This window comes from Engystomops pustulosus, chromosome 9, assembly GCF_040894005.1.
Source record: "Engystomops pustulosus chromosome 9, aEngPut4.maternal, whole genome shotgun sequence".
Classification (NCBI taxonomy): Eukaryota; Metazoa; Chordata; class Amphibia; order Anura; family Leptodactylidae; genus Engystomops; species Engystomops pustulosus.
Genome location: NC_092419.1, coordinates 67,607,892 through 67,628,185, shown reverse-complemented (window position 1 = coordinate 67,628,185; position 20,294 = coordinate 67,607,892). Strand labels below are relative to the sequence as shown.

The 20,294-nt window shown below is 45.7% G+C and overlaps 88 pseudogenes; all 88 read left to right on the top strand.

Annotated features, from left to right (window-relative positions):
- The first annotated feature begins 72 nt into the window (after window positions 1–72).
- LOC140085939 (5S ribosomal RNA) lies at window positions 73–191 on the top strand (annotated as a pseudogene).
- A 70-nt stretch (window positions 192–261) lies between these two features.
- LOC140080633 (5S ribosomal RNA) lies at window positions 262–380 on the top strand (annotated as a pseudogene).
- Window positions 381–450: 70 nt separating this feature from the next.
- On the top strand, window positions 451–569 carry LOC140084875 (5S ribosomal RNA; annotated as a pseudogene).
- A 432-nt stretch (window positions 570–1,001) lies between these two features.
- On the top strand, window positions 1,002–1,120 carry LOC140098011 (5S ribosomal RNA; annotated as a pseudogene).
- Window positions 1,121–1,190: 70 nt separating this feature from the next.
- Window positions 1,191–1,309, top strand: LOC140100172 (5S ribosomal RNA; annotated as a pseudogene).
- A 70-nt stretch (window positions 1,310–1,379) lies between these two features.
- Window positions 1,380–1,498, top strand: LOC140085129 (5S ribosomal RNA; annotated as a pseudogene).
- A 70-nt stretch (window positions 1,499–1,568) lies between these two features.
- On the top strand, window positions 1,569–1,687 carry LOC140084977 (5S ribosomal RNA; annotated as a pseudogene).
- Window positions 1,688–1,757: 70 nt separating this feature from the next.
- Window positions 1,758–1,876, top strand: LOC140100171 (5S ribosomal RNA; annotated as a pseudogene).
- Window positions 1,877–1,946: 70 nt separating this feature from the next.
- LOC140100170 (5S ribosomal RNA) lies at window positions 1,947–2,065 on the top strand (annotated as a pseudogene).
- A 70-nt stretch (window positions 2,066–2,135) lies between these two features.
- LOC140087931 (5S ribosomal RNA) lies at window positions 2,136–2,254 on the top strand (annotated as a pseudogene).
- A 70-nt stretch (window positions 2,255–2,324) lies between these two features.
- LOC140080631 (5S ribosomal RNA) lies at window positions 2,325–2,443 on the top strand (annotated as a pseudogene).
- Window positions 2,444–2,513: 70 nt separating this feature from the next.
- LOC140085266 (5S ribosomal RNA) lies at window positions 2,514–2,632 on the top strand (annotated as a pseudogene).
- A 70-nt stretch (window positions 2,633–2,702) lies between these two features.
- Window positions 2,703–2,821, top strand: LOC140082334 (5S ribosomal RNA; annotated as a pseudogene).
- A 70-nt stretch (window positions 2,822–2,891) lies between these two features.
- On the top strand, window positions 2,892–3,010 carry LOC140100168 (5S ribosomal RNA; annotated as a pseudogene).
- Window positions 3,011–3,080: 70 nt separating this feature from the next.
- Window positions 3,081–3,199, top strand: LOC140084976 (5S ribosomal RNA; annotated as a pseudogene).
- A 70-nt stretch (window positions 3,200–3,269) lies between these two features.
- Window positions 3,270–3,388, top strand: LOC140085230 (5S ribosomal RNA; annotated as a pseudogene).
- A 70-nt stretch (window positions 3,389–3,458) lies between these two features.
- LOC140100167 (5S ribosomal RNA) lies at window positions 3,459–3,577 on the top strand (annotated as a pseudogene).
- A 70-nt stretch (window positions 3,578–3,647) lies between these two features.
- LOC140080630 (5S ribosomal RNA) lies at window positions 3,648–3,766 on the top strand (annotated as a pseudogene).
- A 70-nt stretch (window positions 3,767–3,836) lies between these two features.
- Window positions 3,837–3,955, top strand: LOC140078359 (5S ribosomal RNA; annotated as a pseudogene).
- A 432-nt stretch (window positions 3,956–4,387) lies between these two features.
- LOC140100166 (5S ribosomal RNA) lies at window positions 4,388–4,506 on the top strand (annotated as a pseudogene).
- A 70-nt stretch (window positions 4,507–4,576) lies between these two features.
- LOC140098010 (5S ribosomal RNA) lies at window positions 4,577–4,695 on the top strand (annotated as a pseudogene).
- Window positions 4,696–4,765: 70 nt separating this feature from the next.
- On the top strand, window positions 4,766–4,884 carry LOC140084671 (5S ribosomal RNA; annotated as a pseudogene).
- A 70-nt stretch (window positions 4,885–4,954) lies between these two features.
- Window positions 4,955–5,073, top strand: LOC140085264 (5S ribosomal RNA; annotated as a pseudogene).
- A 251-nt stretch (window positions 5,074–5,324) lies between these two features.
- LOC140100164 (5S ribosomal RNA) lies at window positions 5,325–5,443 on the top strand (annotated as a pseudogene).
- Window positions 5,444–5,513: 70 nt separating this feature from the next.
- Window positions 5,514–5,632, top strand: LOC140100163 (5S ribosomal RNA; annotated as a pseudogene).
- A 436-nt stretch (window positions 5,633–6,068) lies between these two features.
- On the top strand, window positions 6,069–6,187 carry LOC140085436 (5S ribosomal RNA; annotated as a pseudogene).
- Window positions 6,188–6,257: 70 nt separating this feature from the next.
- Window positions 6,258–6,376, top strand: LOC140098406 (5S ribosomal RNA; annotated as a pseudogene).
- A 70-nt stretch (window positions 6,377–6,446) lies between these two features.
- On the top strand, window positions 6,447–6,565 carry LOC140093240 (5S ribosomal RNA; annotated as a pseudogene).
- Window positions 6,566–6,824: 259 nt separating this feature from the next.
- Window positions 6,825–6,943, top strand: LOC140085938 (5S ribosomal RNA; annotated as a pseudogene).
- Window positions 6,944–7,013: 70 nt separating this feature from the next.
- Window positions 7,014–7,132, top strand: LOC140093856 (5S ribosomal RNA; annotated as a pseudogene).
- A 70-nt stretch (window positions 7,133–7,202) lies between these two features.
- On the top strand, window positions 7,203–7,321 carry LOC140084864 (5S ribosomal RNA; annotated as a pseudogene).
- A 251-nt stretch (window positions 7,322–7,572) lies between these two features.
- LOC140084975 (5S ribosomal RNA) lies at window positions 7,573–7,691 on the top strand (annotated as a pseudogene).
- Window positions 7,692–7,761: 70 nt separating this feature from the next.
- LOC140100162 (5S ribosomal RNA) lies at window positions 7,762–7,880 on the top strand (annotated as a pseudogene).
- A 70-nt stretch (window positions 7,881–7,950) lies between these two features.
- On the top strand, window positions 7,951–8,069 carry LOC140084974 (5S ribosomal RNA; annotated as a pseudogene).
- A 70-nt stretch (window positions 8,070–8,139) lies between these two features.
- On the top strand, window positions 8,140–8,258 carry LOC140100161 (5S ribosomal RNA; annotated as a pseudogene).
- A 259-nt stretch (window positions 8,259–8,517) lies between these two features.
- On the top strand, window positions 8,518–8,636 carry LOC140085937 (5S ribosomal RNA; annotated as a pseudogene).
- A 70-nt stretch (window positions 8,637–8,706) lies between these two features.
- Window positions 8,707–8,825, top strand: LOC140080629 (5S ribosomal RNA; annotated as a pseudogene).
- A 70-nt stretch (window positions 8,826–8,895) lies between these two features.
- On the top strand, window positions 8,896–9,014 carry LOC140084853 (5S ribosomal RNA; annotated as a pseudogene).
- Window positions 9,015–9,446: 432 nt separating this feature from the next.
- On the top strand, window positions 9,447–9,565 carry LOC140098009 (5S ribosomal RNA; annotated as a pseudogene).
- A 70-nt stretch (window positions 9,566–9,635) lies between these two features.
- On the top strand, window positions 9,636–9,754 carry LOC140084670 (5S ribosomal RNA; annotated as a pseudogene).
- A 70-nt stretch (window positions 9,755–9,824) lies between these two features.
- On the top strand, window positions 9,825–9,943 carry LOC140085263 (5S ribosomal RNA; annotated as a pseudogene).
- Window positions 9,944–10,013: 70 nt separating this feature from the next.
- LOC140082332 (5S ribosomal RNA) lies at window positions 10,014–10,132 on the top strand (annotated as a pseudogene).
- A 70-nt stretch (window positions 10,133–10,202) lies between these two features.
- On the top strand, window positions 10,203–10,321 carry LOC140100160 (5S ribosomal RNA; annotated as a pseudogene).
- A 70-nt stretch (window positions 10,322–10,391) lies between these two features.
- Window positions 10,392–10,510, top strand: LOC140084973 (5S ribosomal RNA; annotated as a pseudogene).
- A 70-nt stretch (window positions 10,511–10,580) lies between these two features.
- On the top strand, window positions 10,581–10,699 carry LOC140100159 (5S ribosomal RNA; annotated as a pseudogene).
- Window positions 10,700–10,769: 70 nt separating this feature from the next.
- Window positions 10,770–10,888, top strand: LOC140100158 (5S ribosomal RNA; annotated as a pseudogene).
- A 70-nt stretch (window positions 10,889–10,958) lies between these two features.
- On the top strand, window positions 10,959–11,077 carry LOC140083839 (5S ribosomal RNA; annotated as a pseudogene).
- A 70-nt stretch (window positions 11,078–11,147) lies between these two features.
- Window positions 11,148–11,266, top strand: LOC140088155 (5S ribosomal RNA; annotated as a pseudogene).
- A 70-nt stretch (window positions 11,267–11,336) lies between these two features.
- On the top strand, window positions 11,337–11,455 carry LOC140085262 (5S ribosomal RNA; annotated as a pseudogene).
- Window positions 11,456–11,525: 70 nt separating this feature from the next.
- Window positions 11,526–11,644, top strand: LOC140082331 (5S ribosomal RNA; annotated as a pseudogene).
- A 70-nt stretch (window positions 11,645–11,714) lies between these two features.
- LOC140100156 (5S ribosomal RNA) lies at window positions 11,715–11,833 on the top strand (annotated as a pseudogene).
- A 259-nt stretch (window positions 11,834–12,092) lies between these two features.
- On the top strand, window positions 12,093–12,211 carry LOC140085936 (5S ribosomal RNA; annotated as a pseudogene).
- Window positions 12,212–12,281: 70 nt separating this feature from the next.
- LOC140082215 (5S ribosomal RNA) lies at window positions 12,282–12,400 on the top strand (annotated as a pseudogene).
- Window positions 12,401–12,470: 70 nt separating this feature from the next.
- On the top strand, window positions 12,471–12,589 carry LOC140084842 (5S ribosomal RNA; annotated as a pseudogene).
- A 432-nt stretch (window positions 12,590–13,021) lies between these two features.
- On the top strand, window positions 13,022–13,140 carry LOC140098008 (5S ribosomal RNA; annotated as a pseudogene).
- Window positions 13,141–13,210: 70 nt separating this feature from the next.
- Window positions 13,211–13,329, top strand: LOC140084668 (5S ribosomal RNA; annotated as a pseudogene).
- A 70-nt stretch (window positions 13,330–13,399) lies between these two features.
- LOC140085261 (5S ribosomal RNA) lies at window positions 13,400–13,518 on the top strand (annotated as a pseudogene).
- A 70-nt stretch (window positions 13,519–13,588) lies between these two features.
- LOC140082330 (5S ribosomal RNA) lies at window positions 13,589–13,707 on the top strand (annotated as a pseudogene).
- Window positions 13,708–13,777: 70 nt separating this feature from the next.
- LOC140100155 (5S ribosomal RNA) lies at window positions 13,778–13,896 on the top strand (annotated as a pseudogene).
- A 70-nt stretch (window positions 13,897–13,966) lies between these two features.
- On the top strand, window positions 13,967–14,085 carry LOC140084972 (5S ribosomal RNA; annotated as a pseudogene).
- A 70-nt stretch (window positions 14,086–14,155) lies between these two features.
- LOC140100151 (5S ribosomal RNA) lies at window positions 14,156–14,274 on the top strand (annotated as a pseudogene).
- Window positions 14,275–14,344: 70 nt separating this feature from the next.
- On the top strand, window positions 14,345–14,463 carry LOC140100150 (5S ribosomal RNA; annotated as a pseudogene).
- A 70-nt stretch (window positions 14,464–14,533) lies between these two features.
- LOC140083827 (5S ribosomal RNA) lies at window positions 14,534–14,652 on the top strand (annotated as a pseudogene).
- Window positions 14,653–14,722: 70 nt separating this feature from the next.
- Window positions 14,723–14,841, top strand: LOC140080628 (5S ribosomal RNA; annotated as a pseudogene).
- A 70-nt stretch (window positions 14,842–14,911) lies between these two features.
- LOC140085259 (5S ribosomal RNA) lies at window positions 14,912–15,030 on the top strand (annotated as a pseudogene).
- Window positions 15,031–15,100: 70 nt separating this feature from the next.
- Window positions 15,101–15,219, top strand: LOC140082329 (5S ribosomal RNA; annotated as a pseudogene).
- Window positions 15,220–15,289: 70 nt separating this feature from the next.
- On the top strand, window positions 15,290–15,408 carry LOC140100149 (5S ribosomal RNA; annotated as a pseudogene).
- Window positions 15,409–15,478: 70 nt separating this feature from the next.
- LOC140084971 (5S ribosomal RNA) lies at window positions 15,479–15,597 on the top strand (annotated as a pseudogene).
- Window positions 15,598–15,667: 70 nt separating this feature from the next.
- On the top strand, window positions 15,668–15,786 carry LOC140100148 (5S ribosomal RNA; annotated as a pseudogene).
- Window positions 15,787–15,856: 70 nt separating this feature from the next.
- LOC140100147 (5S ribosomal RNA) lies at window positions 15,857–15,975 on the top strand (annotated as a pseudogene).
- A 70-nt stretch (window positions 15,976–16,045) lies between these two features.
- LOC140080627 (5S ribosomal RNA) lies at window positions 16,046–16,164 on the top strand (annotated as a pseudogene).
- Window positions 16,165–16,234: 70 nt separating this feature from the next.
- On the top strand, window positions 16,235–16,353 carry LOC140078358 (5S ribosomal RNA; annotated as a pseudogene).
- Window positions 16,354–16,785: 432 nt separating this feature from the next.
- Window positions 16,786–16,904, top strand: LOC140100146 (5S ribosomal RNA; annotated as a pseudogene).
- A 70-nt stretch (window positions 16,905–16,974) lies between these two features.
- Window positions 16,975–17,093, top strand: LOC140098006 (5S ribosomal RNA; annotated as a pseudogene).
- A 70-nt stretch (window positions 17,094–17,163) lies between these two features.
- LOC140084667 (5S ribosomal RNA) lies at window positions 17,164–17,282 on the top strand (annotated as a pseudogene).
- A 70-nt stretch (window positions 17,283–17,352) lies between these two features.
- On the top strand, window positions 17,353–17,471 carry LOC140085258 (5S ribosomal RNA; annotated as a pseudogene).
- A 251-nt stretch (window positions 17,472–17,722) lies between these two features.
- LOC140100145 (5S ribosomal RNA) lies at window positions 17,723–17,841 on the top strand (annotated as a pseudogene).
- A 70-nt stretch (window positions 17,842–17,911) lies between these two features.
- On the top strand, window positions 17,912–18,030 carry LOC140100144 (5S ribosomal RNA; annotated as a pseudogene).
- A 70-nt stretch (window positions 18,031–18,100) lies between these two features.
- LOC140079493 (5S ribosomal RNA) lies at window positions 18,101–18,219 on the top strand (annotated as a pseudogene).
- A 259-nt stretch (window positions 18,220–18,478) lies between these two features.
- Window positions 18,479–18,597, top strand: LOC140100142 (5S ribosomal RNA; annotated as a pseudogene).
- Window positions 18,598–18,667: 70 nt separating this feature from the next.
- LOC140095674 (5S ribosomal RNA) lies at window positions 18,668–18,786 on the top strand (annotated as a pseudogene).
- A 250-nt stretch (window positions 18,787–19,036) lies between these two features.
- Window positions 19,037–19,155, top strand: LOC140085052 (5S ribosomal RNA; annotated as a pseudogene).
- Window positions 19,156–19,225: 70 nt separating this feature from the next.
- Window positions 19,226–19,344, top strand: LOC140080626 (5S ribosomal RNA; annotated as a pseudogene).
- Window positions 19,345–19,414: 70 nt separating this feature from the next.
- On the top strand, window positions 19,415–19,533 carry LOC140085257 (5S ribosomal RNA; annotated as a pseudogene).
- Window positions 19,534–19,603: 70 nt separating this feature from the next.
- On the top strand, window positions 19,604–19,722 carry LOC140079482 (5S ribosomal RNA; annotated as a pseudogene).
- Window positions 19,723–19,792: 70 nt separating this feature from the next.
- On the top strand, window positions 19,793–19,911 carry LOC140100140 (5S ribosomal RNA; annotated as a pseudogene).
- Window positions 19,912–19,981: 70 nt separating this feature from the next.
- Window positions 19,982–20,100, top strand: LOC140079471 (5S ribosomal RNA; annotated as a pseudogene).
- A 70-nt stretch (window positions 20,101–20,170) lies between these two features.
- On the top strand, window positions 20,171–20,289 carry LOC140080625 (5S ribosomal RNA; annotated as a pseudogene).
- Window positions 20,290–20,294: the final 5 nt, after the last annotated feature.

The window sequence follows — 20,294 nt, the reverse complement described above, 5'->3', positions numbered from 1 at the left end:
CCTTTTTGAACCTGAAAATTGTGTTAGTTTCTCTATGAGATAGTAAAAGAAGGTTCAAACTGAACAGCTACTGTCAACGGCCATTCTAAGCTGAATGTGCCTGCTCTCGTCAGATCGCAGCATCAATGCAGCTTCAGGCTTGGCAAGTACCAGCATGGGAGACTGGCTGGGAATCCCAAGTTCCGTTGACCTTTTTGAACCTGAAAATTGTGTTAGTTTCTCTATGAGATAGTAAAAGAAAGTTCAAATTGAACAGCTGCTGTCAACGGCCATTCTAAGCTGAATGTGCCTGCTCTCGTCAGATCGCAGCAGCAATGCAGCTTAAGGCTTGGCAAGTACCAGCATGGGAGACTGGCTGGGAATCCCAAGTTCTGTTGACCTTTTTGAACCTGAAAATTGTGTTAGTTTCTCTATGAGATAGTAAAAGAAAGTAGAAATTAGGCAGCTGCTGTCAACGGCCATTCTAAGCTGAATGTGCCTGCTCTCGTCAGATCGCAGCAGCAATGCAGCTTAAGGCTTGGCAAGTACCAGAATGGGAGACTGGCTGGGAATCCCAAGTTCTGTTGACCTTTTTGAACCTGAAAATTGTGTTAGTTTCTCTATGAGATAGTAAAAGAAGGTTCAAATTGAACAGCTGCTGTCAACGGCCATTCTAAGCTGAATGTGCCTGCTCTCATCAGATCGCAGCAGCTTAAGGCTTGGCAAGTACCAGCATGGGAGACTGGCTGGGAATCCCAAGTTCCGTTGACCTTTTTGAACCTGAAAATTGTGTTAGTTTCTCTATGAGATAGTAAAAGAAGGTTCAAATTGAACAGCTGCTGTCAACAGCCATTCTAAGCTGAATGTGCCTGCTCTCGTCAGATCGCAGCAGCTTAAGGCTTGGCAAGTACCAGCATGGGAGACTGGCTGGGAATCCCAAGTTCCGTTGACCTTTTTGAACCTGAAAATTGTGTTAGTTTCTCTATGAGATAGTAAAAGAAGGTTCAAATTGAACAGCTGCTGTCAACGGCCATTCTAAGCTGAATGTGCCTGCTCTCGTCAGATCGCAGCAGCAATGCAGCTTAAGGCTTGGCAAGTACCACCATGGGAGACTGGCTGGAAATCCCAAGTTCTGTCGACCTTTTTGAATCTGAAAATTGTGTTAGTTTTTCTATGAGATAGTAAAAGAAAGTTCAAATTGAACAGCTGCTGTCAACGGCCATTCTAAGCTGAATGTGCCTGCTCTCGTCAGATCGCAGCAGCAATGCAGCTTAAGGCTTGGCAAGTACCAGCATGGGAGACTGGCTGGGAATCCCAAGTTCCGTTGACCTTTTTGAACCTGAAAATTGTGTTAGTTTCTCTATGAGATAGTAAAAGAAGGTTCAAATTGAACAGCTGCTGTCAACGGCCATTCTAAGCTGAATGTGCCTGCTCTCGTCAGATCGCAGCAGCAATGCAGCTTAAGGCTTGGCAAGTACCAGCATGGGAGACTGGCTGGGAATCCTAAGTTCCGTTGACCTTTTTGAACCTGAAAATTGTTAGTTTCTCTGTCAAAGATGGTAAAAGAAGGTTCAAATTGAACAGCTGCTGTCAACGGCCATTCTAAGCTGAATGTGCCTGCTCTCGTCAGATCGCAGCAGCAATGTAGCTTAAGGCTTGGCAAGTACCAGCATGGGAGACTGGCTGGGAATCCCAAGTTCCGTTGACCTTTTTGAACCTGAAAATTGTGTTAGTTTCTCTATGAGATAGTAAAAGAAGGTTCAAACTGAACAGCTGCTGTCAACGGCCATTCTAAGCTGAATGTGCCTGCTCTCGTCAGATCGCAGCAGCAATGCAGCTTAAGGCTTGGCAAGTACCAGCATGGGAGACTGGCTGGGAATCCCAAGTTCCGTTGACCTTTTTGAACCTGAAAATTGTGTTAGTTTCTCTATGAGATAGTAAAAGAAGGTTCAAACTGAACAGCTGCTGTCAACGGCCATTCTAAGCTGAATGTGCCTGCTCTCGTCAGATCGCAGCAGCAATGCAGCTTAAGGCTTGGCAAGTACCAGCATGGGAGACTGGCTGGGAATCCCAAGTTCCGTTGACCTTTTTGAACCTGAAAATTGTGTTAGTTTCTCTATGAGATAGTAAAAGAAGGTTCAAATTGAACAGCTGCTGTCAACGGCCATTCTAAGCTGAATGTGCCTGCTCTCGTCCGATCGCAGCAGCAATGCAGCTTAAGGCTTGGCAAGTACCAGCATGGGAGACTGGCTGGGAATCCCAAGTTACGTTGACCTTTTTGAACCTGAAAATTGTGTTAGTTTCTCTATGAGATAGTAAAAGAAGGTTCAAACTGAACAGCTGCTGTCAACGGCCATTCTAAGCTGAATGTGCCTGCTCTCGTCAGATCGCAGCAGCAATGCAGCTTAAGGCTTGGCAAGTACCAGCATGGGAGACTGGCTGGGAATCCCAAGTTCTGTTGACCTTTTTGAACCTGAAAATTGTGTTAGTTTCTCTATGAGATAGTAAAAGAAGGTTCAAATTGAACAGCTGCTGTCAACGGCCATTCTAAGCTGAATGTGCCTGCTCTCGTCAGATCGCAGCAACAATGCAGCTTAAGGCTTGGCAAGTACAAGCATGGGAGACTGGCTGGGAATCCCAAGTTCCGTTGACCTTTTTGAACCTGAAAATTGTTAGTTTCTCTGTCAAAGATGGTAAAAGAAGGTTCAAATTGAACAGCTGCTGTCAACGGCCATTCTAAGCTGAATGTGCCTGCTCTCATCAGATCGCAGCAGCAATGTAGCTTAAGGCTTGGCAAGTACCAGCATGGGAGACTGGCTGGGAATCCCAAGTTCCGTTGACCTTTTTGAACCTGAAAATTGTGTTAGTTTCTCTATGAGATAGTAAAAGAAGGTTCAAATTGAACAGCTGCTGTCAACGGCCATTCTAAGCTGAATGTGCCTGCTCTCGTCAGATCGCAGCAGCAATGCAGCTTAAGGCTTGGCAAGTACCAGCATGGGAGACTGGCTGGGAATCCCAAGTTCCGTTGACCTTTTTGAACCTGAAAATTGTTAGTTTCTCTGTCAAAGATGGTAAAAGAAGGTTCAAATTGAACAGCTGCTGTCAACGGCCATTCTAAGCTGAATGTGCCTGCTCTCGTCAGATCGCAGCAGCAATGTAGCTTAAGGCTTGGCAAGTACCAGCATGGGAGACTGGCTGGGAATCCCAAGTTCCGTTGACCTTTTTGAACCTGAAAATTGTGTTAGTTTCTCTATGAGATAGTAAAAGAAGGTTCAAACTGAACAGCTGCTGTCAACGGCCATTTTAAGCTGAATGTGCCTGCTCTCGTCAGATCGCAGCAGCAATGCAGCTTAAGGCTTGGCAAGTACCAGCATGGGAGACTGGCTGGGAATCCCAAGTTCCGTTGACCTTTTTGAACCTGAAAATTGTGTTAGTTTCTCTATGAGATAGTAAAAGAAGGTTCAAACTGAACAGCTGCTGTCAACGGCCATTCTAAGCTGAATGTGCCTGCTCTCGTCAGATCGCAGCAGCAATGCAGCTTAAGGCTTGGCAAGTACCAGCATGGGAGACTGGCTGGGAATCCCAAGTTCCGTTGACCTTTTTGAACCTGAAAATTGTGTTAGTTTCTCTATGAGATAGTAAAAGAAGGTTCAAATTGAACAGCTGCTGTCAACGGCCATTCTAAGCTGAATGTGCCTGCTCTCGTCAGATCGCAGCAGCAATGCAGCTTAAGGCTTGGCAAGTACCAGCATGGGAGACTGGCTGGGAATCCCAAGTTCTGTTGACCTTTTTGAACCTGAAAATTGTGTTAGTTTCTCTATGAGATAGTAAAAGAAGGTTCAAATTGAACAGCTGCTGTCAACGGCCATTCTAAGCTGAATGTGCCTGCTCTCGTCAGATCGCAGCAGCAATGCAGCTTAAGGCTTGGCAAGTACCAGAATGGGAGACTGGCTGGGAATCCCAAGTTCTGTTGACTTTTTTGAACCTGAAAATTGTGTTAGTTTCTCTATGAGATAGTAAAAGAAGGTTCAAATTGAACAGCTGCTGTCAACGGCCATTCTAAGCTGAATGTGCCTGCTCTCATCAGATCGCAGCAGCTTAAGGCTTGGCAAGTACCAGCATGGGAGACTGGCTGGGAATCCCAAGTTCCGTTGACCTTTTTGAACCTGAAAATTGTGTTAGTTTCTCTATGAGATAGTAAAAGAAGGTTCAAATTGAACAGCTGCTGTCAACAGCCATTCTAAGCTGAATGTGCCTGCTCTCGTCAGATCGCAGCAGCTTAAGGCTTGGCAAGTACCAGCATGGGAGACTGGCTGGGAATCCCAAGTTCCGTTGACCTTTTTGAACCTGAAAATTGTGTTAGTTTCTCTATGAGATAGTAAAAGAAGGTTCAAATTGAACAGCTGCTGTCAACGGCCATTCTAAGCTGAATGTGCCTGCTCTCGTCAGATCGCAGCAGCAATGCAGCTTAAGGCTTGGCAAGTACCAGCATGGGAGACTGGCTGGGAATCCCAAGTTCCGTTGACCTTTTTGAACCTGAAAATTGTGTTAGTTTCTCTATGGGATAGTAAAAGAAGGTTCAAATTGAACAGCTGCTGTCAACGGCCATTCTAAGCTGAATGTGCCTGCTCTCGTCAGATCGCAGCAGCAATGCAGCTTAAGGCTTGGCAAGTACCACCATGGGAGACTGGCTGGAAATCCCAAGTTCTGTCGACCTTTTTGAATCTGAAAATTGTGTTAGTTTTTCTATGAGATAGTAAAAGAAAGTTCAAATTGAACAGCTGCTGTCAACGGCCATTCTAAGCTGAATGTGCCTGCTCTCGTCAGATCGCAGCAGCAATGCAGCTTAAGGCTTGGCAAGTACCAGCATGGGAGACTGGCTGGGAATCTCAAGTTCTGTTGACCTTTTTGAACCTGAAAATTGTGTTAGTTTCTCTATGAGATAGTAAAAGAAGGTTCAAATTGAACAGCTGCTGTCAACGGCCATTCTAAGCTGAATGTGCCTGCTCTCGTCAGATCGCAGCAACAATGCAGCTTAAGGCTTGGCAAGTACAAGCATGGGAGACTGGCTGGGAATCCCAAGTTCCGTTGACCTTTTTGAACCTGAAAATTGTTAGTTTCTCTGTCAAAGATGGTAAAAGAAGGTTCAAATTGAACAGCTGCTGTCAACGGCCATTCTAAGCTGAATGTGCCTGCTCTCGTCAGATCGCAGCAGCTTAAGGCTTGGCAAGTACCAGCATGGGAGACTGGCTGGGAATCCCAAGTTCCGTTGACCTTTTTGAACCTGAAAATTGTGTTAGTTTCTCTATGAGATAGTAAAAGAAGGTTCAAATTGAACAGCTGCTGTCAACGGCCATTCTAAGCTGAATGTGCCTGCTCTCGTCAGATCGCAGCAGCAATGCAGCTTAAGGCTTGGCAAGTACCAGCATGGGAGACTGGCTGGGAATCCCAAGTTCCGTTGACCTTTTTGAACCTGAAAATTGTGTTAGTTTCTCTATGGGATAGTAAAAGAAGGTTCAAATTGAACAGCTGCTGTCAACGGCCATTCTAAGCTGAATGTGCCTGCTCTCGTCAGATCGCAGCAGCAATGCAGCTTAAGGCTTGGCAAGTACCAGCATGGGAGACTGGCTGGGAATCCCAAGTTCCGTTGACCTTTTTGAACCTGAAAATTGTGTTAGTTTCTCTATGAGATAGTAAAAGGAAGTAGAAATTAGGCAGCTGCTGTCAACGGCCATTCTAAGCTGAATGTGCCTGCTCTCGTCAGATCGCAGCATGCAGCTTAATGCTTGGCAAGTACCAGCATGGGAGACTGGCTGGGAATCCCAAGTTCTGTTGACCTTTTTGAACCTGAAAATTGTGTTAGTTTCTCTATGAGATAGTTAAAGAAGGTTCAAATTGAACAGCTGCTGTCAACGGCCATTCTAAGCTGAATGTGCCTGCTCTCATCAGATCGCAGCAGCTTAAGGCTTGGCAAGTACCAGCATGGGAGACTGGCTGGGAATCCCAAGTTCCGTTGACCTTTTTGAACCTGAAAATTGTGTTCGTTTCTCTATGAGATAGTAAAAGAAGGTTCAAATTGAACAGCTGCTGTCAACGGCCGTTCTAAGCTGAATGTGCCTGCTCTCGTCAGATCGCAGCAGCAATGCAGCTTAAGGCTTGGCAAGTACCAGCATGGGAGACTGGCTGGGAATCCCAAGTTCCGTTGACCTTTTTGAACCTGAAAATTGTGTTAGTTTCTCTATGGGATAGTAAAAGAAGGTTCAAATTGAACAGCTGCTGTCAACGGCCATTCTAAGCTGAATGTGCCTGCTCTCGTCAGATCGCAGCAGCATTGCAGCTTAAGGTTTGGCAAGTACCAGCATGGGAGACTGGCTGGGAATCCCAAGTTCTGTTGACCTTTTTGAACCTGAAAATTGTGTTAGTTTCTCTATGAGATAGTAAAAGAAGGTTCAAATTGAACAGCTGCTGTCAACGGCCATTCTAAGCTGAATGTGCCTGCTCTCGTCAGATCGCAGCAGCATTGCAGCTTAAGGCTTGGCAAGTACCAGCATGGGAGACTGGCTGGGAATCCCAAGTTCTGTTGACCTTTTTGAACCTGAAAATTGTGTTAGTTTCTCTATGAGATAGTAAAAGAAGGTTCAAATTGAACAGCTGCTGTCAACGGCCATTCTAAGCTGAATGCGCGTGCTCTTGTCGGATCACAGCAGCGATGCAGCTTAAGGCTTGGCAAGTACCAGCATGGGAGACTGGCTGCGAATCCCAAGTTCCGTTGACCTTTTTGAACCTGAAAATTGTGTTAGTTTCTCTATGAGATAGTAAAAGAAGGTTCAAACTGAACAGCTACTGTCAACGGCCATTCTAAGCTGAATGTGCCTGCTCTCGTCAGATCGCAGCATCAATGCAGCTTCAGGCTTGGCAAGTACCAGCATGGGAGACTGGCTGGGAATCCCAAGTTCCGTTGACCTTTTTGAACCTGAAAATTGTGTTAGTTTCTCTATGAGATAGTAAAAGAAAGTTCAAATTGAACAGCTGCTGTCAACGGCCATTGTAAGCTGAATGTGCCTGCTCTCGTCAGATCGCAGCAGCAATGCAGCTTAAGGCTTGGCAAGTACCAGCATGGGAGACTGGCTGGGAATCCCAAGTTCTGTTGACCTTTTTGAACCTGAAAATTGTGTTAGTTTCTCTATGAGATAGTAAAAGAAAGTAGAAATTAGGCAGCTGCTGTCAACGGCCATTCTAAGCTGAATGTGCCTGCTCTCGTCAGATCGCAGCAGCAATGCAGCTTAAGGCTTGGCAAGTACCAGAATGGGAGACTGGCTGGGAATCCCAAGTTCTGTTGACCTTTTTGAACCTGAAAATTGTGTTAGTTTCTCTATGAGATAGTAAAAGAAGGTTCAAATTGAACAGCTGCTGTCAACGGCCATTCTAAGCTGAATGTGCCTGCTCTCATCAGATCGCAGCAGCTTAAGGCTTGGCAAGTACCAGCATGGGAGACTGGCTGGGAATCCCAAGTTCCGTTGACCTTTTTGAACCTGAAAATTGTGTTAGTTTCTCTATGAGATAGTAAAAGAAGGTTCAAATTGAACAGCTGCTGTCAACGGCCATTCTAAGCTGAATGTGCCTGCTCTCGTCAGATCGCAGCAGCAATGTAGCTTAAGGCTTGGCAAGTACCAGCATGGGAGACTGGCTGGGAATCCCAAGTTCCGTTGACCTTTTTGAACCTGAAAATTGTGTTAGTTTCTCTATGAGATAGTAAAAGAAGGTTCAAATTGAACAGCTGCTGTCAACGGCCATTCTAAGCTGAATGTGCCTGCTCTCGTCAGATCGCAGCAGCAATGCAGCTTAAGGCTTGGCAAGTACCAGCATGGGAGACTGGCTGGGAATCCCAAGTTCCGTTGACCTTTTTGAACCTGAAAATTGTTAGTTTCTCTGTCAAAGATGGTAAAAGAAGGTTCAAATTGAACAGCTGCTGTCAACGGCCATTCTAAGCTGAATGTGCCTGCTCTCGTCAGATCGCAGCAGCAATGTAGCTTAAGGCTTGGCAAGTACCAGCATGGGAGACTGGCTGGGAATCCCAAGTTCCGTTGACCTTTTTGAACCTGAAAATTGTGTTAGTTTCTCTATGAGATAGTAAAAGAAGGTTCAAACTGAACAGCTGCTGTCAACGGCCATTCTAAGCTGAATGTGCCTGCTCTCGTCAGATCGCAGCAGCAATGCAGCTTAAGGCTTGGCAAGTACCAGCATGGGAGACTGGCTGGGAATCCCAAGTTCCGTTGACCTTTTTGAACCTGAAAATTGTGTTAGTTTCTCTATGAGATAGTAAAAGAAGGTTCAAATTGAACAGCTGCTGTCAACGGCCATTCTAAGCTGAATGCGCGTGCTCTTGTCGGATCACAGCAGCGATGCAGCTTAAGGCTTGGCAAGTACCAGCATGGGAGACTGGCTGCGAATCCCAAGTTCCGTTGACCTTTTTGAACCTGAAAATTGTGTTAGTTTCTCTATGAGATAGTAAAAGAAGGTTCAAACTGAACAGCTACTGTCAACGGCCATTCTAAGCTGAATGTGCCTGCTCTCGTCAGATCGCAGCATCAATGCAGCTTCAGGCTTGGCAAGTACCAGCATGGGAGACTGGCTGGGAATCCCAAGTTCCGTTGACCTTTTTGAACCTGAAAATTGTGTTAGTTTCTCTATGAGATAGTAAAAGAAAGTTCAAATTGAACAGCTGCTGTCAACGGCCATTCTAAGCTGAATGTGCCTGCTCTCGTCAGATCGCAGCAGCAATGCAGCTTAAGGCTTGGCAAGTACCAGCATGGGAGACTGGCTGGGAATCCCAAGTTCTGTTGACCTTTTTGAACCTGAAAATTGTGTTAGTTTCTCTATGAGATAGTAAAAGAAAGTAGAAATTAGGCAGCTGCTGTCAACGGCCATTCTAAGCTGAATGTGCCTGCTCTCGTCAGATCGCAGCAGCAATGCAGCTTAAGGCTTGGCAAGTACCAGAATGGGAGACTGGCTGGGAATCCCAAGTTCTGTTGACCTTTTTGAACCTGAAAATTGTGTTAGTTTCTCTATGAGATAGTAAAAGAAGGTTCAAATTGAACAGCTGCTGTCAACGGCCATTCTAAGCTGAATGTGCCTGCTCTCATCAGATCGCAGCAGCTTAAGGCTTGGCAAGTACCAGCATGGGAGACTGGCTGGGAATCCCAAGTTCCGTTGACCTTTTTGAACCTGAAAATTGTGTTAGTTTCTCTATGAGATAGTAAAAGAAGGTTCAAATTGAACAGCTGCTGTCAACAGCCATTCTAAGCTGAATGTGCCTGCTCTCGTCAGATCGCAGCAGCTTAAGGCTTGGCAAGTACCAGCATGGGAGACTGGCTGGGAATCCCAAGTTCCGTTGACCTTTTTGAACCTGAAAATTGTGTTAGTTTCTCTATGAGATAGTAAAAGAAGGTTCAAATTGAACAGCTGCTGTCAACGGCCATTCTAAGCTGAATGTGCCTGCTCTCGTCAGATCGCAGCAGCAATGCAGCTTAAGGCTTGGCAAGTACCACCATGGGAGACTGGCTGGAAATCCCAAGTTCTGTCGACCTTTTTGAATCTGAAAATTGTGTTAGTTTTTCTATGAGATAGTAAAAGAAAGTTCAAATTGAACAGCTGCTGTCAACGGCCATTCTAAGCTGAATGTGCCTGCTCTCGTCAGATCGCAGCAGCAATGCAGCTTAAGGCTTGGCAAGTACCAGCATGGGAGACTGGCTGGGAATCTCAAGTTCTGTTGACCTTTTTGAACCTGAAAATTGTGTTAGTTTCTCTATGAGATAGTAAAAGAAGGATCAAATTGAACAGCTGCTGTCAACGGCCATTCTAAGCTGAATGTGCCTGCTCTCGTCAGATCGCAGCAACAATGCAGCTTAAGGCTTGGCAAGTACAAGCATGGGAGACTGGCTGGGAATCCCAAGTTCCGTTGACCTTTTTGAACCTGAAAATTGTTAGTTTCTCTGTCAAAGATGGTAAAAGAAGGTTCAAATTGAACAGCTGCTGTCAACGGCCATTCTAAGCTGAATGTGCCTGCTCTCATCAGATCGCAGCAGCAATGTAGCTTAAGGCTTGGCAAGTACCAGCATGGGAGACTGGCTGGGAATCCCAAGTTCCGTTGACCTTTTTGAACCTGAAAATTGTGTTAGTTTCTCTATGAGATAGTAAAAGAAGGTTCAAATTGAACAGCTGCTGTCAACGGCCATTCTAAGCTGAATGTGCCTGCTCTCGTCAGATCGCAGCAGCAATGCAGCTTAAGGCTTGGCAAGTACCAGCATGGGAGACTGGCTGGGAATCCCAAGTTCCGTTGACCTTTTTGAACCTGAAAATTGTTAGTTTCTCTGTCAAAGATGGTAAAAGAAGGTTCAAATTGAACAGCTGCTGTCAACGGCCATTCTAAGCTGAATGTGCCTGCTCTCGTCAGATCGCAGCAGCAATGTAGCTTAAGGCTTGGCAAGTACCAGCATGGGAGACTGGCTGGGAATCCCAAGTTCCGTTGACCTTTTTGAACCTGAAAATTGTGTTAGTTTCTCTATGAGATAGTAAAAGAAGGTTCAAACTGAACAGCTGCTGTCAACGGCCATTCTAAGCTGAATGTGCCTGCTCTCGTCAGATCGCAGCAGCAATGCAGCTTAAGGCTTGGCAAGTACCAGCATGGGAGACTGGCTGGGAATCCCAAGTTCCGTTGACCTTTTTGAACCTGAAAATTGTGTTAGTTTCTCTATGAGATAGTAAAAGAAGGTTCAAACTGAACAGCTGCTGTCAACGGCCATTCTAAGCTGAATGTGCCTGCTCTCGTCAGATCGCAGCAGCAATGCAGCTTAAGGCTTGGCAAGTACCAGCATGGGAGACTGGCTGGGAATCCCAAGTTCCGTTGACCTTTTTGAACCTGAAAATTGTGTTAGTTTCTCTATGAGATAGTAAAAGAAGGTTCAAATTGAACAGCTGCTGTCAACGGCCATTCTAAGCTGAATGTGCCTGCTCTCGTCCGATCGCAGCAGCAATGCAGCTTAAGGCTTGGCAAGTACCAGCATGGGAGACTGGCTGGGAATCCCAAGTTCCGTTGACCTTTTTGAACCTGAAAATTGTGTTAGTTTCTCTATGAGATAGTAAAAGAAGGTTCAAACTGAACAGCTGCTGGCAACGGCCATTCTAAGCTGAATGTGCCTGCTCTCGTCAGATCGCAGCAGCAATGCAGCTTAAGGCTTGGCAAGTACCAGCATGGGAGACTGGCTGGGAATCCCAAGTTCTGTTGACCTTTTTGAACCTGAAAATTGTGTTAGTTTCTCTATGAGATAGTAAAAGAAGGTTCAAATTGAACAGCTGCTGTCAACGGCCATTCTAAGCTGAATGTGCCTGCTCTCGTCAGATCGCAGCAACAATGCAGCTTAAGGCTTGGCAAGTACAAGCATGGGAGACTGGCTGGGAATCCCAAGTTCCGTTGACCTTTTTGAACCTGAAAATTGTTAGTTTCTCTGTCAAAGATGGTAAAAGAAGGTTCAAATTGAACAGCTGCTGTCAACGGCCATTCTAAGCTGAATGTGCCTGCTCTCATCAGATCGCAGCAGCAATGTAGCTTAAGGCTTGGCAAGTACCAGCATGGGAGACTGGCTGGGAATCCCAAGTTCCGTTGACCTTTTTGAACCTGAAAATTGTGTTAGTTTCTCTATGAGATAGTAAAAGAAGGTTCAAATTGAACAGCTGCTGTCAACGGCCATTCTAAGCTGAATGTGCCTGCTCTCGTCAGATCGCAGCAGCAATGCAGCTTAAGGCTTGGCAAGTACCAGCATGGGAGACTGGCTGGGAATCCCAAGTTCCGTTGACCTTTTTGAACCTGAAAATTGTGTTAGTTTCTCTATGAGATAGTAAAAGAAGGTTCAAATTGAACAGCTGCTGTCAACGGCCATTCTAAGCTGAATGCGCGTGCTCTTGTCGGATCACAGCAGCGATGCAGCTTAAGGCTTGGCAAGTACCAGCATGGGAGACTGGCTGCGAATCCCAAGTTCCGTTGACCTTTTTGAACCTGAAAATTGTGTTAGTTTCTCTATGAGATAGTAAAAGAAGGTTCAAACTGAACAGCTACTGTCAACGGCCATTCTAAGCTGAATGTGCCTGCTCTCGTCAGATCGCAGCATCAATGCAGCTTCAGGCTTGGCAAGTACCAGCATGGGAGACTGGCTGGGAATCCCAAGTTCCGTTGACCTTTTTGAACCTGAAAATTGTGTTAGTTTCTCTATGAGATAGTAAAAGAAAGTTCAAATTGAACAGCTGCTGTCAACGGCCATTCTAAGCTGAATGTGCCTGCTCTCGTCAGATCGCAGCAGCAATGCAGCTTAAGGCTTGGCAAGTACCAGCATGGGAGACTGCCTGGGAATCCCAAGTTCTGTTGACCTTTTTGAACCTGAAAATTGTGTTAGTTTCTCTATGAGATAGTAAAAGAAAGTAGAAATTAGGCAGCTGCTGTCAACGGCCATTCTAAGCTGAATGTGCCTGCTCTCGTCAGATCGCAGCAGCAATGCAGCTTAAGGCTTGGCAAGTACCAGAATGGGAGACTGGCTGGGAATCCCAAGTTCTGTTGACCTTTTTGAACCTGAAAATTGTGTTAGTTTCTCTATGAGATAGTAAAAGAAGGTTCAAATTGAACAGCTGCTGTCAACGGCCATTCTAAGCTGAATGTGCCTGCTCTCATCAGATCGCAGCAGCTTAAGGCTTGGCAAGTACCAGCATGGGAGACTGGCTGGGAATCCCAAGTTCCGTTGACCTTTTTGAACCTGAAAATTGTGTTAGTTTCTCTATGAGATAGTAAAAGAAGGTTCAAATTGAACAGCTGCTGTCAACAGCCATTCTAAGCTGAATGTGCCTGCTCTCGTCAGATCGCAGCAGCTTAAGGCTTGGCAAGTACCAGCATGGGAGACTGGCTGGGAATCCCAAGTTCCGTTGACCTTTTTGAACCTGAAAATTGTGTTAGTTTCTCTATGAGATAGTAAAAGAAGGTTCAAATTGAACAGCTGCTGTCAACGGCCATTCTAAGCTGAATGTGCCTGCTCTCGTCAGATCGCAGCAGCAATGCAGCTTAAGGCTTGGCAAGTACCACCATGGGAGACTGGCTGGAAATCCCAAGTTCTGTCGACCTTTTTGAATCTGAAAATTGTGTTAGTTTTTCTATGAGATAGTAAAAGAAAGTTCAAATTGAACAGCTGCTGTCAACGGCCATTCTAAGCTGAATGTGCCTGCTCTCGTCAGATCGCAGCAGCAATGCAGCTTAAGGCTTGGCAAGTACCAGCATGGGAGACTGGCTGGGAATCTCAAGTTCTGTTGACCTTTTTGAACCTGAAAATTGTGTTAGTTTCTCTATGAGATAGTAAAAGAAGGTTCAAATTGAACAGCTGCTGTCAACGGCCATTCTAAGCTGAATGTGCCTGCTCTCGTCAGATCGCAGCAACAATGCAGCTTAAGGCTTGGCAAGTACAAGCATGGGAGACTGGCTGGGAATCCCAAGTTCCGTTGACCTTTTTGAACCTGAAAATTGTTAGTTTCTCTGTCAAAGATGGTAAAAGAAGGTTCAAATTGAACACCTGCTGTCAACGGCCATTCTAAGCTGAATGTGCCTGCTCTCATCAGATCGCAGCAGCAATGTAGCTTAAGGCTTGGCAAGTACCAGCATGGGAGACTGGCTGGGAATCCCAAGTTCCGTTGACCTTTTTGAACCTGAAAATTGTGTTAGTTTCTCTATGAGATAGTAAAAGAAGGTTCAAATTGAACAGCTGCTGTCAACGGCCATTCTAAGCTGAATGTGCCTGCTCTCGTCAGATCGCAGCAGCAATGCAGCTTAAGGCTTGGCAAGTACCAGCATGGGAGACTGGCTGGGAATCCCAAGTTCCGTTGACCTTTTTGAACCTGAAAATTGTTAGTTTCTCTGTCAAAGATGGTAAAAGAAGGTTCAAATTGAACAGCTGCTGTCAACGGCCATTCTAAGCTGAATGTGCCTGCTCTCGTCAGATCGCAGCAGCAATGTAGCTTAAGGCTTGGCAAGTACCAGCATGGGAGACTGGCTGGGAATCCCAAGTTCCGTTGACCTTTTTGAACCTGAAAATTGTGTTAGTTTCTCTATGAGATAGTAAAAGAAGGTTCAAACTGAACAGCTGCTGTCAACGGCCATTCTAAGCTGAATGTGCCTGCTCTCGTCAGATCGCAGCAGCAATGCAGCTTAAGGCTTGGCAAGTACCAGCATGGGAGACTGGCTGGGAATCCCAAGTTCCGTTGACCTTTTTGAACCTGAAAATTGTGTTAGTTTCTCTATGAGATAGTAAAAGAAGGTTCAAACTGAACAGCTGCTGTCAACGGCCATTCTAAGCTGAATGTGCCTGCTCTCGTCAGATCGCAGCAGCAATGCAGCTTAAGGCTTGGCAAGTACCAGCATGGGAGACTGGCTGGGAATCCCAAGTTCCGTTGACCTTTTTGAACCTGAAAATTGTGTTAGTTTCTCTATGAGATAGTAAAAGAAGGTTCAAATTGAACAGCTGCTGTCAACGGCCATTCTAAGCTGAATGTGCCTGCTCTCGTCCGATCGCAGCAGCAATGCAGCTTAAGGCTTGGCAAGTACCAGCATGGGAGACTGGCTGGGAATCCCAAGTTCCGTTGACCTTTTTGAACCTGAAAATTGTGTTAGTTTCTCTATGAGATAGTAAAAGAAGGTTCAAACTGAACAGCTGCTGTCAACGGCCATTCTAAGCTGAATGTGCCTGCTCTCGTCAGATCGCAGCAGCAATGCAGCTTAAGGCTTGGCAAGTACCAGCATGGGAGACTGGCTGGGAATCCCAAGTTCTGTTGACCTTTTTGAACCTGAAAATTGTGTTAGTTTCTCTATGAGATAGTAAAAGAAGGTTCAAATTGAACAGCTGCTGTCAACGGCCATTCTAAGCTGAATGTGCCTGCTCTCGTCAGATCGCAGCAACAATGCAGCTTAAGGCTTGGCAAGTACAAGCATGGGAGACTGGCTGGGAATCCCAAGTTCCGTTGACCTTTTTGAACCTGAAAATTGTTAGTTTCTCTGTCAAAGATGTTAAAAGAAGGTTCAAATTGAACAGCTGCTGTCAACGGCCATTCTAAGCTGAATGTGCCTGCTCTCATCAGATCGCAGCAGCAATGTAGCTTAAGGCTTGGCAAGTACCAGCATGGGAGACTGGCTGGGAATCCCAAGTTCCGTTGACCTTTTTGAACCTGAAAATTGTGTTAGTTTCTCTATGAGATAGTAAAAGAAGGTTCAAATTGAACAGCTGCTGTCAACGGCCATTCTAAGCTGAATGTGCCTGCTCTCGTCAGATCGCAGCAGCAATGCAGCTTAAGGCTTGGCAAGTACCAGCATGGGAGACTGGCTGGGAATCCCAAGTTCCGTTGACCTTTTTGAACCTGAAAATTGTTAGTTTCTCTGTCAAAGATGGTAAAAGAAGGTTCAAATTGAACAGATGCTGTCAACGGCCATTCTAAGCTGAATGTGCCTGCTCTCGTCAGATCGCAGCAGCAATGTAGCTTAAGGCTTGGCAAGTACCAGCATGGGAGACTGGCTGGGAATCCCAAGTTCCGTTGACCTTTTTGAACCTGAAAATTGTGTTAGTTTCTCTATGAGATAGTAAAAGAAGGTTCAAACTGAACAGCTGCTGTCAACGGCCATTCTAAGCTGAATGTGCCTGCTCTCGTCAGATCGCAGCAGCAATGCAGCTTAAGGCTTGGCAAGTACCAGCATGGGAGACTGGCTGGGAATCCCAAGTTCCGTTGACCTTTTTGAACCTGAAAATTGTGTTAGTTTCTCTATGAGATAGTAAAAGAAGGTTCAAACTGAACAGCTGCTGTCAACGGCCATTCTAAGCTGAATGTGCCTGCTCTCGTCAGATCGCAGCAGCAATGCAGCTTAAGGCTTGGCAAGTACCAGCATGGGAGACTGGCTGGGAATCCCAAGTTCCGTTGACCTTTTTGAACCTGAAAATTGTGTTAGTTTCTCTATGAGATAGTAAAAGAAGGTTCAAATTGAACAGCTGCTGTCAACGGCCATTCTAAGCTGAATGTGCCTGCTCTCGTCAGATCGCAGCAGCAATGCAGCTTAAGGCTTGGCAAGTACCAGCATGGGAGACTGGCTGGGAATCCCAAGTTCTGTTGACCTTTTTGAACCTGAAAATTGTGTTAGTTTCTCTATGAGATAGTAAAAGAAGGTTCAAATTGAACAGCTGCTGTCAACGGCCATTCTAAGCTGAATGTGCCTGCTCTCGTCAGATCGCAGCAGCAATGCAGCTTAAGGCTTGGCAAGTACCAGAATGGGAGACTGGCTGGGAATCCCAAGTTCTGTTGACTTTTTTGAACCTGAAAATTGTGTTAGTTTCTCTATGAGATAGTAAAAGAAGGTTCAAATTGAACAGCTGCTGTCAACGGCCATTCTAAGCTGAATGTGCCTGCTCTCATCAGATCGCAGCAGCTTAAGGCTTGGCAAGTACCAGCATGGGAGACTGGCTGGGAATCCCAAGTTCCGTTGACCTTTTTGAACCTGAAAATTGTGTTAGTTTCTCTATGAGATAGTAAAAGAAGGTTCAAATTGAACAGCTGCTGTCAACAGCCATTCTAAGCTGAATGTGCCTGCTCTCGTCAGATCGCAGCAGCTTAAGGCTTGGCAAGTACCAGCATGGGAGACTGGCTGGGAATCCCAAGTTCCGTTGACCTTTTTGAACCTGAAAATTGTGTTAGTTTCTCTATGAGATAGTAAAAGAAGGTTCAAATTGAACAGCTGCTGTCAACGGCCATTCTAAGCTGAATGTGCCTGCTCTCGTCAGATCGCAGCAGCAATGCAGCTTAAGGCTTGGCAAGTACCAGCATGGGAGACTGGCTGGGAATCCCAAGTTCCGTTGACCTTTTTGAACCTGAAAATTGTGTTAGTTTCTCTATGGGATAGTAAAAGAAGGTTCAAATTGAACAGCTGCTGTCAACGGCCATTCTAAGCTGAATGTGCCTGCTCTCGTCAGATCGCAGCAGCAATGCAGCTTAAGGCTTGGCAAGTACCACCATGGGAGACTGGCTGGAAATCCCAAGTTCTGTCGACCTTTTTGAATCTGAAAATTGTGTTAGTTTTTCTATGAGATAGTAAAAGAAAGTTCAAATTGAACAGCTGCTGTCAACGGCCATTCTAAGCTGAATGTGCCTGCTCTCGTCAGATCGCAGCAGCAATGCAGCTTAAGGCTTGGCAAGTACCAGCATGGGAGACTGGCTGGGAATCTCAAGTTCTGTTGACCTTTTTGAACCTGAAAATTGTGTTAGTTTCTCTATGAGATAGTAAAAGAAGGTTCAAATTGAACAGCTGCTGTCAACGGCCATTCTAAGCTGAATGTGCCTGCTCTCGTCAGATCGCAGCAACAATGCAGCTTAAGGCTTGGCAAGTACAAGCATGGGAGACTGGCTGGGAATCCCAAGTTCCGTTGACCTTTTTGAACCTGAAAATTGTTAGTTTCTCTGTCAAAGATGGTAAAAGAAGGTTCAAATTGAACAGCTGCTGTCAACGGCCATTCTAAGCTGAATGTGCCTGCTCTCGTCAGATCGCAGCAGCTTAAGGCTTGGCAAGTACCAGCATGGGAGACTGGCTGGGAATCCCAAGTTCCGTTGACCTTTTTGAACCTGAAAATTGTGTTAGTTTCTCTATGAGATAGTAAAAGAAGGTTCAAATTGAACAGCTGCTGTCAACGGCCATTCTAAGCTGAATGTGCCTGCTCTCGTCAGATCGCAGCAGCAATGCAGCTTAAGGCTTGGCAAGTACCAGCATGGGAGACTGGCTGGGAATCCCAAGTTCCGTTGACCTTTTTGAACCTGAAAATTGTGTTAGTTTCTCTATGGGATAGTAAAAGAAGGTTCAAATTGAACAGCTGCTGTCAACGGCCATTCTAAGCTGAATGTGCCTGCTCTCGTCAGATCGCAGCAGCAATGCAGCTTAAGGCTTGGCAAGTACCAGCATGGGAGACTGGCTGGGAATCCCAAGTTCCGTTGACCTTTTTGAACCTGAAAATTGTGTTAGTTTCTCTATGAGATAGTAAAAGAAGGTTCAAACTGAACAGCTGCTGTCAACGGCCATTCTAAGCTGAATGTGCCTGCTCTCGTCAGATCGCAGCAGCAATGCAGCTTAAGGCTAGGCAAGTACCAGCATGGGAGACTGGCTGGGAATCCCAAGTTCCGTTGACCTTTTTGAACCTGAAAATTGTGTTAGTTTCTCTATGAGATAGTAAAAGAAGGTTCAAATTGAACAGCTGCTGTCAACGGCCATTCTAAGCTGAATGTGCGTGCTCTTGTCGGATCACAGCAGCGATGCGGCTTAAGGCTTGGCAAGTACCAGCATGGGAGACTGGCTGCGAATCCCAAGTTCCGTTGACCTCTTTGAACCTGAAAATTGTGTTAGTTTCTCTATGAGATAGTAAAAGAAGGTTCAAACTGAACAGCTGCTGTCAACGGCCATTCTAAGCTGAATGTGCCTGCTCTCGTCAGATCGCAGCAGCAATGCAGCTTAAGGCTTGGCAAGTACCAGCATGGGAGACTGGCTGGGAATCCCAAGTTCCGTTGACCTTTTTGAACCTGAAAATTGTGTTAGTTTCTCTATGAGATAGTAAAAGAAGGTTCAAATTGAACAGCGGCTGTCAACGGCCATTCTAAGCTGAATGAGCCTGCTCTCATCAGATCGCAGCAGCAATGCAGCTTAAGGCTTTGCAAGTACCAGCATGGGAGACTGGCTGGGAATCCCAAGTTCTGTTGACCTTTTTGAACCTGAAAATTGTGTTAGTTTCTCTATGAGATAGTAAAAGAAGGTTCAAATTGAACAGCTGCTGTCAACGGCCATTCTAAGCTGAATGTGCCTGCTCTTGTCAGATTGCAGCAGCTTAAGGCTTGGCAAGTACCAGCATGGGAGACTGGCTGGGAATCCCAAGTTCCGTTGACCTTTTTGAACCTGAAAATGTGTTAGTTTCTCTATGAGATAGTAAAAGAAGGTTCAAATTGAACAGCTGCTATCAACGGCCATTCTAAGCTGAATGTGCCTGCTCTCGTCAGATCGCAGCAGCAATGCAGCTTAAGGCTTGGCAAGTACCAGCATGGGAGACTGGCTGGGAATCCCAAGTTCCGTTGACCTTTTTGAACCTGAAAATTGTGTTAGTTTCTCTATGAGATAGTAAAAGAAGGTTCAAATTGAACAGCTGCTGTCAACGGCCATTCTAAGCTGAATGTGCCTGCTCTCGTCAGATCGCAGCAGCAATGCAGCTTAAGGCTTGGCAAGTACCAGCATGGGAGACTGGCTGGGAATCCCAAGTTCTGTTGACCTTTTTGAACCTGAAAATTGTGTTAGTTTCTCTATGAGATAGTAAAAGAAGGTTCAAATTGAACAGCTGCTGTCAACGGCCATTCTAAGCTGAATGTGCCTGCTCTCGTCAGATCGCAGCAACAATGCAGCTTAAGGCTTGGCAAGTACAAGCATGGGAGACTGGCTGGGAATCCCAAGTTCCGTTGACCTTTTTGAACCTGAAAATTGTTAGTTTTTCTGTCAAAGATGGTAAAAGAAGGTTCAAATTGAACAGCTGCTGTCAACGGCCATTCTAAGCTGAATGTGCCTGCTCTCGTCAGATCGCAGCAGCAATGCAGCTTAAGGCTAGGCAAGTACCAGCATGGGAGACTGGCTGGGAATCCCAAGTTCCGTTGACCTTTTTGAACCTGAAAATTGTGTTAGTTTCTCTATGAGATAGTAAAAGAAGGTTCAAACTGAACAGCTGCTGTCAACGGCCATTCTAAGCTGAATGTGCCTGCTCTCGTCAGATCGCAGCAGCAATGCAGCTTAAGGCTTGGCAAGTACCAGCATGGGAGACTGGCTGGGAATCCCAAGTTCCGTTGACCTTTTTGAACCTGAAAATTGTGTTAGTTTCTCTATGAGATAGTAAAAGAAGGTTCAAACTGAACAGCTGCTGTCAACGGCCATTCTAAGCTGAATGTGCCTGCTCTCGTCAGATCGCAGCAGCAATGCAGCTTAAGGCTAGGCAAGTACCAGCATGGGAGACTGGCTGGGAATCCCAAGTTCCGTTGACCTTTTTGAACCTGAAAATTGTGTTAGTTTCTCTATGAGATAGTAAAAGAAGGTTCAAATTGAACAGCTGCTGTCAACGGCCATTCTAAGCTGAATGTGCCTGCTCTCGTCAGATCGCAGCAGCAATGCAGCTTAAGGCTTGGCAAGTACCAGCATGGGAGACTGGCTGGGAATCCCAAGTTCTGTTGACCTTTTT